We start from the raw sequence: 14278 nt of genomic DNA on the forward strand, positions 1-14278 counted from the left end.
AAATTCAAAATTTTCTGCGCATCACCAAGATCAATCTATGGAGAGACTAGCAACGAGGGGAAGGAGAGTGCATCTACATACCCTTGTAGATCGCTAAGCGGAAGCGTTCAAGTGAACGGGGTTGATGGAGTCGTACTCGTCGTGATTCAAATCACCGATGATCCTAGCGCCGAACGGACGGCACCTCCGCGTTCAACACACGTACGGAAGGGAGACGTCTCCCATGCCTTGATCCAGCAAGGAGGAGGGAGAGGTTGATGGAGATCCAGCAGCACGACGGCGTGGTGGAAGTAGCGGGACTCCAACAGGGCTTCGCTAAGCGCTGCGGGAGGAGGTAGATGTGTCACGGGAGGGAGAGGGAGGCGCCAGGCCTTAGATTGGTTTGCTCCTCCTTTTTCCCCACTATATATAGGGCCAAGGGAGAGGGGGAGGGGCAGCCCTTGCCCCTTCCTCCAAGGAAGGGTGCGGCCAAGGGTGGGGAGGAGTCCATCCTCCCCAAGGCACCTCGGAGGTGCCTTCCCCTTGTAGGACTCTCCCCTTTTTTCTCTCTTGGCGCATGGGCCTCTTGGGGCTGGTGCCCTTGGCCCATATAGGCCAAGGCACAACCCCTACAGCCCGTGTGGCCCCCCGGGGCAGGTGGCCCCACCCGGTGGACCCCCGGGACCCTTCTGGTGGTCCCGGTACAATACCGATGACCCCGAAACTTATCCCGATGGCCGAAATAGCACTTCCTATATATAATTCTTTACCTCCGGACCATTCCAGAACTCCTCGTGACGTCCGGGATCTCATCCGGGACTCCGAACACTTTCGGGTTACCGCATACTACTATCTCTATAACCCTAGCGTCACCGAACCTTAAGTGTGTAGACCCTACGGGTTCGGGAGACATGCAGACATGACCGAGACGTTCTCCGGTCAAGAACCAACAGCGGGATCTGGATACCCATGTTGGCTCCCACATGTTCCACGATGATCTCATCAGATGAACCACGATGTCAAGGACTAAATCAATCCCGTATACAATTCCCTTTGTCTAGCGGTATGTTACTTGCCCGAGATTCGATCGTCGGTATCTTTATACCTTGTTCAATCTCGTTACCGGCAAGTCTCTTTACTCGTTCCGTAACACATCATCCCGTGATCAACTCCTTGGTCACATTGGGCATATGATGATGTCCTACCGAGTGGGCCCAAAGATACCTCTCCGTTTACACGGAGTGACAAATCCCAGTCTCGATTCGTGCCAACCCAACAGACACTTTCAGAGATACCTGTAATGCACCTTTATAGTCACCCAGTTACGTTGTGACGTTTGATACACCCAAAGCATTCCTACGGTATCCGGGAGTTGCACAATCTCATGGTCTAAGGAAATGATACTTGACATTAGAAAAGCTTTAGCATACGAACTACACGATCTAGTGCTATGCTTAGGATTGGGTCTTGTCCATCACATCATTCTCCTAATGATGTGATCCCGTTATCGACGACATTCAATGTCCATGGTCAGGAAACCGTAACCATCTATTGATCAACGAGCTAGTCAACTAGAGGCTTACTAGGGACATATTATGGTCTATGTATTCACACGTGTATTACGATTTCCGGATAATACAGTTATACCATGAATAAAGACAATTATCATGAACAAGGAAATATAATAATAACTAATTTATTATTGCCTCTAGGGCATATTTCCAACACATAAGGCATCGTCTCAACGGATTTTGATGGTGCCCTATTTAACGTGAATGCGGCCGTCTCTAAAGCATAACCCCAAAACGATAGCAGTAAATATGTAAGAGACATCATAGATCGCACCATATCAAGTAAAGTACGATTACGACGTTCAGACACACCATTACGCTGTGGTGTTCCGGGTGGCGTGAGTTGCGAAACTATTCCGCATTGTTTCAAATGTAAAGCAAACTCGTAACTCAAATATTCTCCTCCACGATCAGATCATAGAAACTTTATTTTCTTGTTACGATGATTTTCAACTTCACTCTGAAATTCTTTGAACTTTCCAAATGTTTCAGACTTATGTTTCATTAAGTAGATATACCCATATCTGCTTAAATCATCTCTGAAGGTGAGAAAATAATGATATCCTCCACGAGCTTCAACATTCATTGGACCACATACATCTGTATGTATGATTTCCAACAAATCTGTTGCTCTCTCCATAGTACCAGAGAACGGCGTTTTAGTCATCTTGCCCATGAGGCACAGTTCACAAGTACCAAGTGATTCATAATCAAGTGGTTCCAAAAGTCCATTAGTATGGAGTTTCTTCATGCGCTTTACACAGATATGACCTAAACGGCAGTGCCACAAATAAGTTGCACTATCATTATCAACTCTGCATCTTTTGGCTTCAACATTATGAATATGTGTATCACTACTATCGAGATTCATCAAAAATAGACCACTCTTCAAGGGTGCATGACCATAAAAGATATTACTCATATAAATAGAACAACCATTATTCTCTGATTTAAATGAATAACTGTCTCGCATCAAACAAGATCCAGATATAATGTTCATGCTCAACGTTGGCACCAAATAATAATTATTTAGGTCTAATACTAATCCTGATGGTAGATGTAGAGGTAGCGTGCCGACCGCGATCACATCGACTTTGGAACCATTTCCCACGCGCATCATCACCTCGTCCTTCGCCAGTGTTTGCTTAATCCGTAGTCCCTGTTTTGAGTTGCAAATATTAGCAACATAACCAGTATCAAATACCCAGGTGCTACTGCGAGATGTAGTAAGGTACACATCAATAACATGTATATCACATATACCTTTGTTCACCTTGCCATCCTTCTTATCCGCCAAACACTTGGGGCAGTTCCGCTTCCAGTGACTAGTCTGCTTGCAGTAGAAGCACTCAGTTTCAGGCTTAGGTCCAGACTTGGGTTTCTTCTCCTGAGCAGCAACTTGCTTGCTGTTCTTCTTGAAGTTCCCCTTCTTCTTCCCCTTGCCCTTTTTCTTGAAACTAGTGGTCTTGTTGACCATCAACACTTGATGCTCCTTCTTGATTTCTACCTCCGCAGCTTTTAGCATTGTGAAGAGCTCAGGAATTGTCTTATCCATCCCTTGCATATTATAGTTCATCACGAAGCTCTTGTAGCTAGGTGGAAGTGATTGGAGAATTCTGTCAATGACGCAATCATCCGGAAGATTAACTCCCAGTTGAATCAAGTGATTATTATACCCAAACATTTTGAGTATATGCTCACTGACAGAACTGTTCTCCTCCATCTTGCAGCTATAGAACTTATTGGAGACTTCATATCTCTCAACCCGGGCATTTGCTTGAAATATTAGCTTCAACTTCTGGAACATCTCATATGCTCCATGACGTTCAAAACGTCGTGAAGACCCGGTTCTAAGCCGTAAAGCATGGCACATTAAACTATCGAGTAGTCATCAGCTTTGCTCTGCCAGACGTTCTTAACGTCGTCAGTTGCATCAGCAGCAGGCCTGGCACCCAGTGGTGCTTCCAGGACGTAATTCTTTTGTGCAGCAATGAGGATAATCCTCAAGTTACGGACCCAGTCCGTATAATTGCTACCATCATCTTTCAACTTTGCTTTCTCAAGGAACGCATTAAAATTCAACGGAACAACAGCACGGGCCATCTATCTACAATCAAACATAAACAAGCAAGATACTATCAGGTACTAAGTTCATGATAAATTTAAGTTCAATTAATCATATTACTTAAGAACTCCCACTTAGAAAGGCATCCCTCTAATCTTCTAAGTGATCATGTGATCCAAATCAACTAAACCATAACTGATCATCACGTGAAATGGAGTAGTTTTCAATGGTGAACATCACTATGTTGATAATATCTACTATATGATTCACGCTCGACCTTTCGGTCTCAGTGTTCCGAGGCCATATCTGTATATGATAGGCTCGTCAAGTTTAACCTGAGTATTCTGCGTGTGCAAAACTGGCTTGCACCCGTTGTAGATGGACGTAGAGCTTATCACACCCGATCATCACATGGTGTCTAGGCATGACGAACTTTGGCAATGGTGCATACCCAGGGAGAACACTTTTATCTTGAAATTTAGTGAGAGATCATCTTATAATGCTACCATCAGTCAAATCAAGATAAGATGCATAAAAGATAAACATCACATGCAATCAATATAAGTGATATGATATGGCCATCATCATCTTGTGCTTGTGATCTCCATCTCCGAAGCATCGTCATGATCATCATCGTCACCGGTGCGACACCTTGATCTCCATCGTAGCATCATTGTCGTCTCGCCAATCTTATGCTTCTACGACTATCGCTACCGCTTAGTGATAAAGTAAAGCACTACAGGGCGATTGCATTGCATACAATAAAGCGACAACCATATGGCTCCTGCCAGTTGCCGATAACTTGGTTACAAAACATGATCATCTCATACAATAAAATTTAGCATCATGCCTTGACCATATCACATCACAACATGCTCTGCAAAAACAAGTTAGACGTCCTCTACTTTGTTTGTTACAAGTTTTACGTGGCTGCTACGAGCTTAGCAAGAACCAATCTTACCTACGCATCAAAAACCACAACGATGGTTTGTTAAGTTGGTGCTGTTTTAACCTTCGCAAGGACCGGGCGTAGCCACACTCGGTTCAACTAAAGTTGGAGAAACTGACACCCGCCAGCCAACTGTGTGCAAAGCCCATCGGTAGAACCAGTCTCGCGTAAGCGTACGCGTAATGTCGGTCCGGGCCACTTCATCCGACAATACCGCCAAACCAAAGTATGACATGCTGGTAAGCAGTATGACTTATATCGCCCACAACTCACTTGTGTTCTACTCGTGCATATAACATCAACACATAAAACCTAGGCTCTGATACCACTGTTGGGGAACGTAGTAATCTCAAAAAATTTCCTACGCACACGCAAGATCATGGTGATGCACAACAACGAGAGGGGAGAGTGTTGTCTACGTACCCTCGTAGACCGGAAGCGGAAGCGTTATAACAACACGGTTGATGTAGTCGTATGTCTTCACGGCCCGACCGATCAAGCACCGAAACTACGGCACCTCCGAGTTTTTGCACACGTTCAGCTCGATGACGATCCCTGGACTCCGATCCAGCAAAGTGTTGGGGATGAGTTCCGTCAGCACGACGGCGTGGTGACGATCTTGATGTTCTACCGTCGCAGGGCTTCGCCTAAGCACCGCTACAATATTATCGAGGATTATGGTCGAGGGGGGCACCGCACATGGCTAAGAGATCAATGATCAATTGTTGTGTCTCTGGGGTGCCCCCCTGTCCTGTATATAAAGGAGTGGAGGAGGGGGCCGGCCAAGGAGGGGAGTCCAACTCCCACCGGGAGTAGGACTCCCCCTTTTCCTATTAGGAGTAGGAGAGGGAAGGAAGAGGAAGGAGGGAGGAAGGAAAGGGGGGCCGGCCCCCTTCCCAATTCGGATTGGGCTTGGGGGGGGGCGCCCCTCCCTTGCTCCTTTCCCCTCCTTTCCACTAAGGCCCAATAAGGCCCATATACCTCCCGGGGGGTTCCGATAACCTTCCGGTGATCTGGTATTGTCCCAATCTCACCCGGAACCTTTCCAGTGTCCAAATATAGTCGTCCAATGTATCGATCTTTATGTCTCGACCATTTTGAGACTCCTCGTCAAGTCCGTGATCACATCCGGGACTCCAAACAACCTTCGGTACATCAAAATATATAAACTCATAATGAAACTGTCATCGTAACATTAAGCGTGCGGACCCTACGGGTTTGAGAACAATGTAGACATGACCGAGACACGTCTCCGGTCAATAACCAATAGCGGAACCTGGATGCTCATATTGGCTCCTACATATTCTACGAAGATCTTTATCGGTCAGACCGCATAACAACATACGTTATTCCCTTTGTCATCGGTATGTTACTTGCCCGAGATTTGATCATCGGTATCTCAATACCTAGTTCAATCTCGTTACCGGCAAGTCTCTTTACTTGTTCCGTAATACATCATCTTGCAACTAACTTATTAGTTGCATTGCTTGCAAGGCTTAAGTGATGTGCATTACCGAGAGGGCCCAGAGATACCTCTCCGACAATCGAAGCGACAAATCCTAATCTCGAAATACGCCAACCCAACATGTACCTTTGGAGACACCTGTAGAGCACCTTTATAATCACCCAGTTACGTTGTGACGTTTGGTAGCACACAAAGTGTTCCTCCGGTAAACGGGAGTTGCATAATCTCATAGTCATAGGAACATGTATAAGTCATGAAGAAAGCAATAGCAACATACTAAACGATCGGGCGCTAAGCTAATGGAATGGGTCATGTCAATCACATCATTCTCCTAATGATGTGATCCCGTTAATCAAATGACAAGTCATGTCTATGGTTAGGAAACATAACCATCTTCGATTAATGAGCTAGTCAAGTAGAGGCATACTAGTGACACTTTGTTTGTCTATGTATTCACACAAGTATTACGTTTTCGGTTAATACAATTCTATCATAAATAATAAACATTTATCATGACATAAGGAAATAAATAATAACTTTATTATTGTCTCTAGGGCATATTTCCTTCAGCTGAGCCGTCCAGCGCGCCACCTCGCCTCGCCGACCCTGGCCAGGGCTGCAGCAGAGACGTCGCCGTCCCAAGCCAGCCGCGCGATGATGACGACGACGACAGCGACTACACCCGCTTCTACAGGCGCGGCGGCGGCGGACGGTGGCGGCTAGGCGTAGTTTAGGCGTAGTTTGCATGTTTTCATGTTTTATGTACAAATTTGAATGAAATTTCGCCGAGTTCATGCAAATGTCGCTGAGTTTTCATATATTTTGTACACAACATCGCCGCACCCGAGGCGACCGGTGAGCCGACGTCTGGGAGCTAGGTCGCCCCCACGCGTCAATCTAGCGCCGGCTCGCCCCAGGGGGCTCTTTTTCGGCGCCCTGGGGGGCCGAACGGCTGGAGATGCTCTCAGACCATAGTTAAGGTGACTTGGTTACCTCTATATTCCTCTAACATGAAAAATGTGGAGATTATGTTGAACACACTACATATTTTGCCACAATTTATACCTTTTGCAGGTGCTTTACTTTGAACCATGTGTTATAAACTTCTAATGAATGGATGGATGGGAGGATGGCTTTTGGCATAGCTCACTGCACGAAACTAGAATAGCGATATTAGATTAGAATTAAGAAGAAACAACCTTCACTCTAAGCATCCCTAGAAAAGTGAGCCTGAGCCTGCGGCAATGCATGGGAATATAGGACGTGGCTAGAGAGCGCCGCGGCGCTCGTTTGTTGCCTGGAGCGAACAATCGTATATAGTAATTACATGTCTTTGTGTCCAACTGTCTACACTAGAAAAGAAAATTGTTTGACCACATCCTATACGCACATGTCTATCAATGCAATTAGGCTAAATCTTATCCCACGTGCATTTATTTTGGGGTTCAAAAAGTTGTAAAAGCCATAACTTTTGATTCAAGCATTGAGATTCAATTCCGTTTTCACCATCAGGTTTCTCACGATGGGTTCTTCAAAACTAGATCCTATATGAGTAGGTTTCGTCAAAAAAAAATTCAAGGGCTACTTTGGGTGCAATGGAGGCAACTATAGTGCTATAGGGAAGCAATTTTTCTTTTTGGACTAGTAGGACTGGCTATTAGGTTGATTTGCGTAAAAAATGAGAAAAATCACACAAAACATAAGGCAACTTTAGTGCTACATACAAAGCAAATTCACTGCACCATGTGTATCTATGAATTTTGCTAATATTATACCAACTTGCATATCATGATTGCTCAATTGTCTATTGTTGATGGTCAATTCCTACATTTGATGTTCAATTTCCTATACATGCTATAAATTACCTATCATTGATGTATAGTTGCCTGCTATTGGTAATTAGTTGCCGACAATTATTCCACAGTTGCCTAACTTTTCAAAATAGTTGCCTACAATACTGTGAAGTTATTTATCATTGTTTTTTAAGTTACCTATAAACACTCTGAAGTGGCCAAGATTCATCATCATGTTGCCTATCATAACTAACAATAGTAGACACAAAAGCATCACTGGTAGAAGACTCTATAGTATTATAGGAAATTAAGAAACAACGACATACTAGCATGAACAATAGGCAAATTAGAGGTACTGGCGAGGAAGTTGGGAGAAAATTAGACAAAATTAACTAGGACACAGAATGTAGTGAAGTTGCCTGCTTTTAGCACTAAAGTTGCCTCTGGTAGAAGGAAAGTTGTGATGTTATATACCTCTGTTTCGAAGTTGTTTTGTATCATTAGTTAGATGCTTATTGTTGCTAATTAGTTATTTTAAATGGAGTGAACTTGCTTCTGTTTAGTACTAAAGTTGCCTCATCTAGCATCAAAGTTGCTTTTAAAAATACTAGTAATAATGTACATGCAATGCACGTTTATATTAGATAGGATATTAGTTGCACGTTATATTAGGTAAGATATATTTGTTGCACGTTGCTATTTGGTAAGATATTAATTACTTTTTTTACGGGAATGGTAGGATATTAATTACATGGCAGATTTTATGGGATAGCGTTGAGTCAAAACATGTTTATAACCAATGGCAGTGTTGGGTAATTAGAGCGTTAAACGTGTTTGGTGTTCAACATTGAAGCGATTTGAACCGCTAGATAACATGATTTGACGGTCGAGATGATTTGGATCTGCCCTTTTGGGTCTTTTTATATTGGTATAGATTAAAGAAACATATTCATGTGGATTTTAGTTTTGGAAAGCTCGTCGCGACCTGACTAGCCAACTCATGTGTGTTCTCCATCATTATATCTGAAGATTTCAATGATTTTTGTAGGCAACTCGACCAAAAATTAAGGATTTGCGTAGGTTTCTAGGCAATTGTCTGATCCGCCCCACTATGAAACTTCTGATAACCCCCTATGAAACTTCTCATCTAACATCGCGACCTGACTAGCCAACGACCATGCGCTCAGTAGTGTTGGCAATTTAGGTCCCATGATGGACAACTTTCATAGTATTTTAGGCAATTGCGGATCACCCGTGGGAAGCTTCGTAGTGATGTAGGCAACTTGGTTTCTGAGGCAGACAACTATGAAACCATGTTAGACAACTTCCCACTTTACGGTGAACAACTTTCACAATATGGTAGGCAACGAACTCTGTAACCACATATTACCTATTGCACACAACTAAGTAGGAGGCTACTACGCGAATTCACTTATACACATGGTGCAATTCTTCTAGCATCGAATTGCTCATCTTTTGCACTACACTTGCCTCATCTAGCATCAAAGTTGCTTTTTAAAAAAGATCATCAAAACATATTCATATGGGATCTAGTTTTAAAGATCTCGTCACAAGGAATTCAGCGGTGAAAACGGATCATCATTCGGACACGCGATGTGAAACTTATAGTTTTTTGAATTTTCTTGTACCAGAATTAATGCACGTTACATCATCGCTGGGTTGACACGGTTCGTCGGACGAGGTGAAGAAAAATCAACGCACTGTACTTGAAGAATCTTTCCATATATAGAATAAGTGGGTGGACAGTTTGCCAAATCCGGAAACAGTTTGTTGCATTGTTCAGTCCATGAGCGTGCGCTCGCGACGTCCATTAAGCGCAGCTGCACGATTGAGTATTTGGGAATAAACACGGGTTGAGGACGCGGTAGGGCAAGGTGGGGCGCTGGCCCTACCTTGAGTTCTCGTAATTTTTACTAGGTATATACATCGATCTGATTTGATCAAATCGCTAATAATAATCGTCAAACATTTTGTTGGGCTGTGATTTAACGTGGACATCTTATCGGGCCGTAACCAACCTCACCAGCCCACAGGAGCATGCACGGATTGGGTGCACGCTGGCGCGCAGTGGAGCAACAACAACTTGTCATGGCGGCAACATCAGCCAAATCTGGGAGGAATGATGAATGCCTAAACCGTCCAAAGTTTTACTTGGTAAGAAATACTATCAATGAACATTATTTGTTCCATTTGAGTAGGTTGGTATCATGGCATCGACTACACAACTCCAAGACCTTGAATTCAACGGTTGGGGGAACTCTCATGTTGATGTACTCATGTACCTATCCGCAACCTCCACGGCTCTGTGACATTAGGGGATATCTGTCTTGCACATTGGTGAGCATTGACTATTCTTCATTGAGGCGGCACATCTACTAGTGGTACCAAACCTCATATCGCAGAGATAGGTTGTGTCCAAACCTCATATCGTAGAGATAGGTTGTGTCCAACATCAAGTACTCGACCAAAGGTGCGCTCTCGAGAATGTAAATCATGAGCTGGATCAAGCTCTTGGATGCACAAAACCCTGTGATAGTCACCTGTCTCGGGCGGTCATAGCAGTGCTCCAACATCTGCCTCAGACGCTCGTCATCGTCATCTCCAACAACGATGTCGGTCCTAAGGGCACCCCTCTCTACCTGCATATGCATGCACATGTAGGATCAACAATAATGTCATTGTTATGACGAACAAGCAACACACCAATTTGCATAGAGAGCTCAAATGATATACATAATGACTTGTACCTGTAGGATGAAAGAATCCAATACAGGAGAAGCATCAAGAAAAGAAACCAAAGAGAAGATGTCGCGGCTTGGAGGGAGGACACTACTGCTCTACGAAGTCCGGTATCCAAGTTCTTGAGATGGGGGAGCTTTGAGGGTAGCATTGGAATGTTGACGTTCTGAAGAAGAACAAATCCCAAGGTTAACCTTGTGTTTGTTTGTTCCGGCATAAAAGTGCAATAGACATACATATATTATTGATTAAATATACTTTGAGAGCGCATATGTACCTCAACACGAGAGCGGATGGTGAGGCTCTCGACATTTCCTGCAATGGATGGAAACCTCACGCGAGCATCAAAAAGAATGCAACACAAGCCTACATGTATAAGTAGCAAAGAATTCGTGGTAGAGATATCTAACAAGGACCCACTATAATGAAAGGAGATGAGGCTTGGAGCATCAATCTCTACTATCTGTAGGCTCTTGCATTCCTCAACACCAAGGGAGTTGAGCTGCTGCAGCGTACAAGGTATTCTCAAGCAACTTATCCCACTGCATAAGGTGATTTCTGGCCGCTCCAAGGTGGCGGATTTGGAGAGCGAGTGCCATAATCCTTCCTCATTAATATCGACAAGACGAAGATGTAAAGTTTTCAATCTTCTCAACAGGCCAAGTGTTGATATGATATGGGATCGAAAGTGCAACTGGTGAGGTAAAGAGACTGAATTGAACTGGCAACAGCCTCGTCGGACAAAACCGAGCATGGGAAGTTGTTGATTTTCTTCATGAAAACATTCATAGTCAAGCTAAGTTCTTGAATCCCAGACTTGCCGGCGATTTGAAGCCACCTGTCCAAGCAGGAGGCTTCGACTGTCGTGCAAGGGTAAAGTCCAAGTTTAAGCGCCTCCACCTTGACCCCATTCTTGTGATGGTTCTCAAGAATTTTGTCAACTTTGTCGATGATATAGGTTCCTCTTTCCTCAAATTTCTTGTCACTCAATTCGAGTCTATCGGAGTTGAGTATGAGCTTGGAATAACATGTCCACGAACATAGAAACCCATGCGACACGCATGCAACACGAGCAGCTGCTTGCACTGGCAACAGAGAATGTATACGGTGGAGGATGTCCTGCAAAACCAAGGTTGACAAGTTTGGCTGGCCAGATAGTACTTACTTCGTTCTAAAAGATAAGGTGTATTAGTTTTTAAGAAAGTCAAACTTCTCTAAGTTTGACCAACTTCATAATACCAAATAATTATCATTAGATTTGCCATGTAATATATTTTTAGTATTGTAGATGTTGATAGAGCTTACTATAAACTTGGTCAAACGTAATTACATAGAAACACTGTTTTATCGGAACAATCAAGAGCTCTGCGTGTCGTTTCATTAAGATGGGAAAAAAGGTTCAAATGCAGAGTCCGATGGGCAACCCCCACTCCCCAGCAAGATCAGCCGAAGGAAGAAACAAGAGAAACAAACCAAACCGAGACAGTTGACTTTTGAAAAACTAATACACTGCAAAAAGAAAAGAAAAGGCTGATACACCATATATTTTAGAACAGAAGGAGTAGCTAGTAGATGGCTGCTGCGAACAAAATAAATCAATATATCTGTGATGTTAATATATATCTTGTTGAGAGTGGTTTTTCTATACCCCAGCTCGGTGCACCCAAGGTGCACCGACGGAAGATTTTGTAATTTTATCTTTTTTGTACAGAGCCCCTCGAATGTTATTTGACCATCAAACTTTGAAGCGCCCTTAACATTTATTGATGATCATTCCCACAAAATTTCATAATTTCTTGAAATGTTTTACTATGTTTTCTTGCACGAGTGCACCGTGGGTGCACCGAAGGTGGGTGCAGCCACTACTTTCCCATATCTTGTTACCAGCTCATGTACTTTGCACGGATGAATACAGTGCACCAATAGAGAAAAAGCATAGGCAAGTGATGTTGGCAAATTTAAACGTGCACATGAACCACTGATTTCTTATGGAAACATGTGTCCTTCAGCACCAAATTGCTACCTAGATGCATGCAACATGTATTCATCCTGTGCTAGCAGTTGAGATAGACATCTTACTTGATGCATGCTAGAATACTTCAATCACAGCCAGATTGTTATTTTTACTAGTTGCGTACTGTAACTTGGCTGCCAGCAACACATACCTGTGGGAGATTCTCAAAAACAAGGCCATGACTCATACTACATATTTTGGGAAGCTTGAGAAATAGTAGGGGCTTGCTGTTGGCAGCAGGTCGCACCGTTCGATGAAGCCTCCGGTCGACTATCTGCAGTGCCTCAGCTTGGCTCATGCAACTCTTGAATTTTCGCAGAAGAAATTGTGAATACTCAAGAGCCAGTGTTGGTTGAATAAAACCGAGCCGAGCGATCTTGGATTTCAGGAGCTAAACCCTGAGAGCGAATTCGGGGTGCGATGAGATCGATTTTTGCCTAGAACGGAAGAAGCGCGGTGCGTCGGAGCTGGAGAGTGGAGAGTATGCATACTTGCAGTTGCAGGAGTAGGGATCGCCGCGGACAGGGACCGATCGAGATGGCCGGCGACGGCAGCGGGGGGAGGAGCTGGACACGGCGATCTCGCCTGAGCACCTGCCAAGTTTCGATTGTGTCTAGGTTTTTTGGGCCGAAACGGCGGCTGCGGTTCCCGTTTCATCTCCGATTTGTTAAGAGCAAGCAATATAATTACTATTTCTTGTTAAACGCATTATCATCAAAGTCGTTGTAGTATAGTGGTAAGTATTCCCGCCTGTCACGCGGGTGACCCGGGTTCGATCCCCGGCAACGGCGTTTGTTTTCTCATTTCTTTTTGCATTTCGTATCTTCTTCAGAATTCACACACATGCATGGCAAAATACAGCGATTCTTCATTCACCTAAGCCAAACCATGGGTACAGCAGCTGAAATATAGTATAGGGCGAGGAATAAGTCGTTGCTGTAACTAAATTATGTTCCAATGCTACTTATTTAGGTACTTGCACTTACAATTCGTCAATGGGCCATGGAAATGCAGCCTCTTGGCACAATTTACTTCGTGCACACACATATTCAGTCATTGGCATCATGACATGCCACTGGTCATCTGTGCTTTCTTGCTGTAATCATGTTCCCAAGCTTAGATGCCCTTGCTATTACCGAATTAAGTGTGTTTTCTTGCTGTAACCAAATCCATGTTCCAAATGCTTACAACTGTTCAATGTATTACCATGGTAATGCAACATGATCTACAGATTGTGGTGAAATACAATAATAAAATCAGAATCTTATTCTCAGTAGGACAGATCATTCTAACATTTGACTTCCAATCAATTCTAATTTGGACAACCACAAGTTGACAGTTCACATAATTCTGATTTGCACCATGCTTCATTTTAGGATCTGCTCTTGTGCACCTCCAGTATATATGAATCAAAAGCAGCCAACTCGGGCCGCCTGCCTGGCTGTTTGCTTGCTTGAAAACGGCAAGGAAAATTGTGCCTGAATGCCACACCATTGCAACATCATCCATGACAAAAAAAGAGAAAATAATAGAAGCAGTGCAAATCGGAAATGTAGGCCCGAAATGTAGTGCAAAGTGGTCAAATTATAAAACATGTGCACATGTGTCAACTTGTGACAAGCAGGTAGTCTAGACTGGAATTAACTCCTTTTCTTTCATTTAGCTTTATAGGTTTCATGTGA

General features: G+C 43.6%; 1 non-coding gene and 1 pseudogene across 1 annotated transcript; one reads left to right on the top strand and one right to left on the bottom strand.

Annotated features, from left to right (window-relative positions):
* Positions 1 to 7296: 7296 nt before the first annotated feature.
* Positions 7297 to 12805, bottom strand: LOC147992511 (uncharacterized; annotated as a pseudogene).
* A 510-nt stretch (positions 12806 to 13315) lies between these two features.
* Positions 13316 to 13387, top strand: TRNAD-GUC (transfer RNA aspartic acid (anticodon GUC)). Its single transcript has one exon. It is a non-coding gene; the product is annotated as a tRNA-Asp (tRNA).
* The last annotated feature ends 891 nt before the right edge of the window (positions 13388 to 14278 follow it).

The sequence above is a fragment of the Triticum urartu genome, chromosome 1A, assembly GCF_056163025.1.
Source record: "Triticum urartu cultivar PI428250 chromosome 1A, HENAU_Tu73, whole genome shotgun sequence".
Taxonomy (NCBI): Eukaryota; Viridiplantae; Streptophyta; class Magnoliopsida; order Poales; family Poaceae; genus Triticum; species Triticum urartu.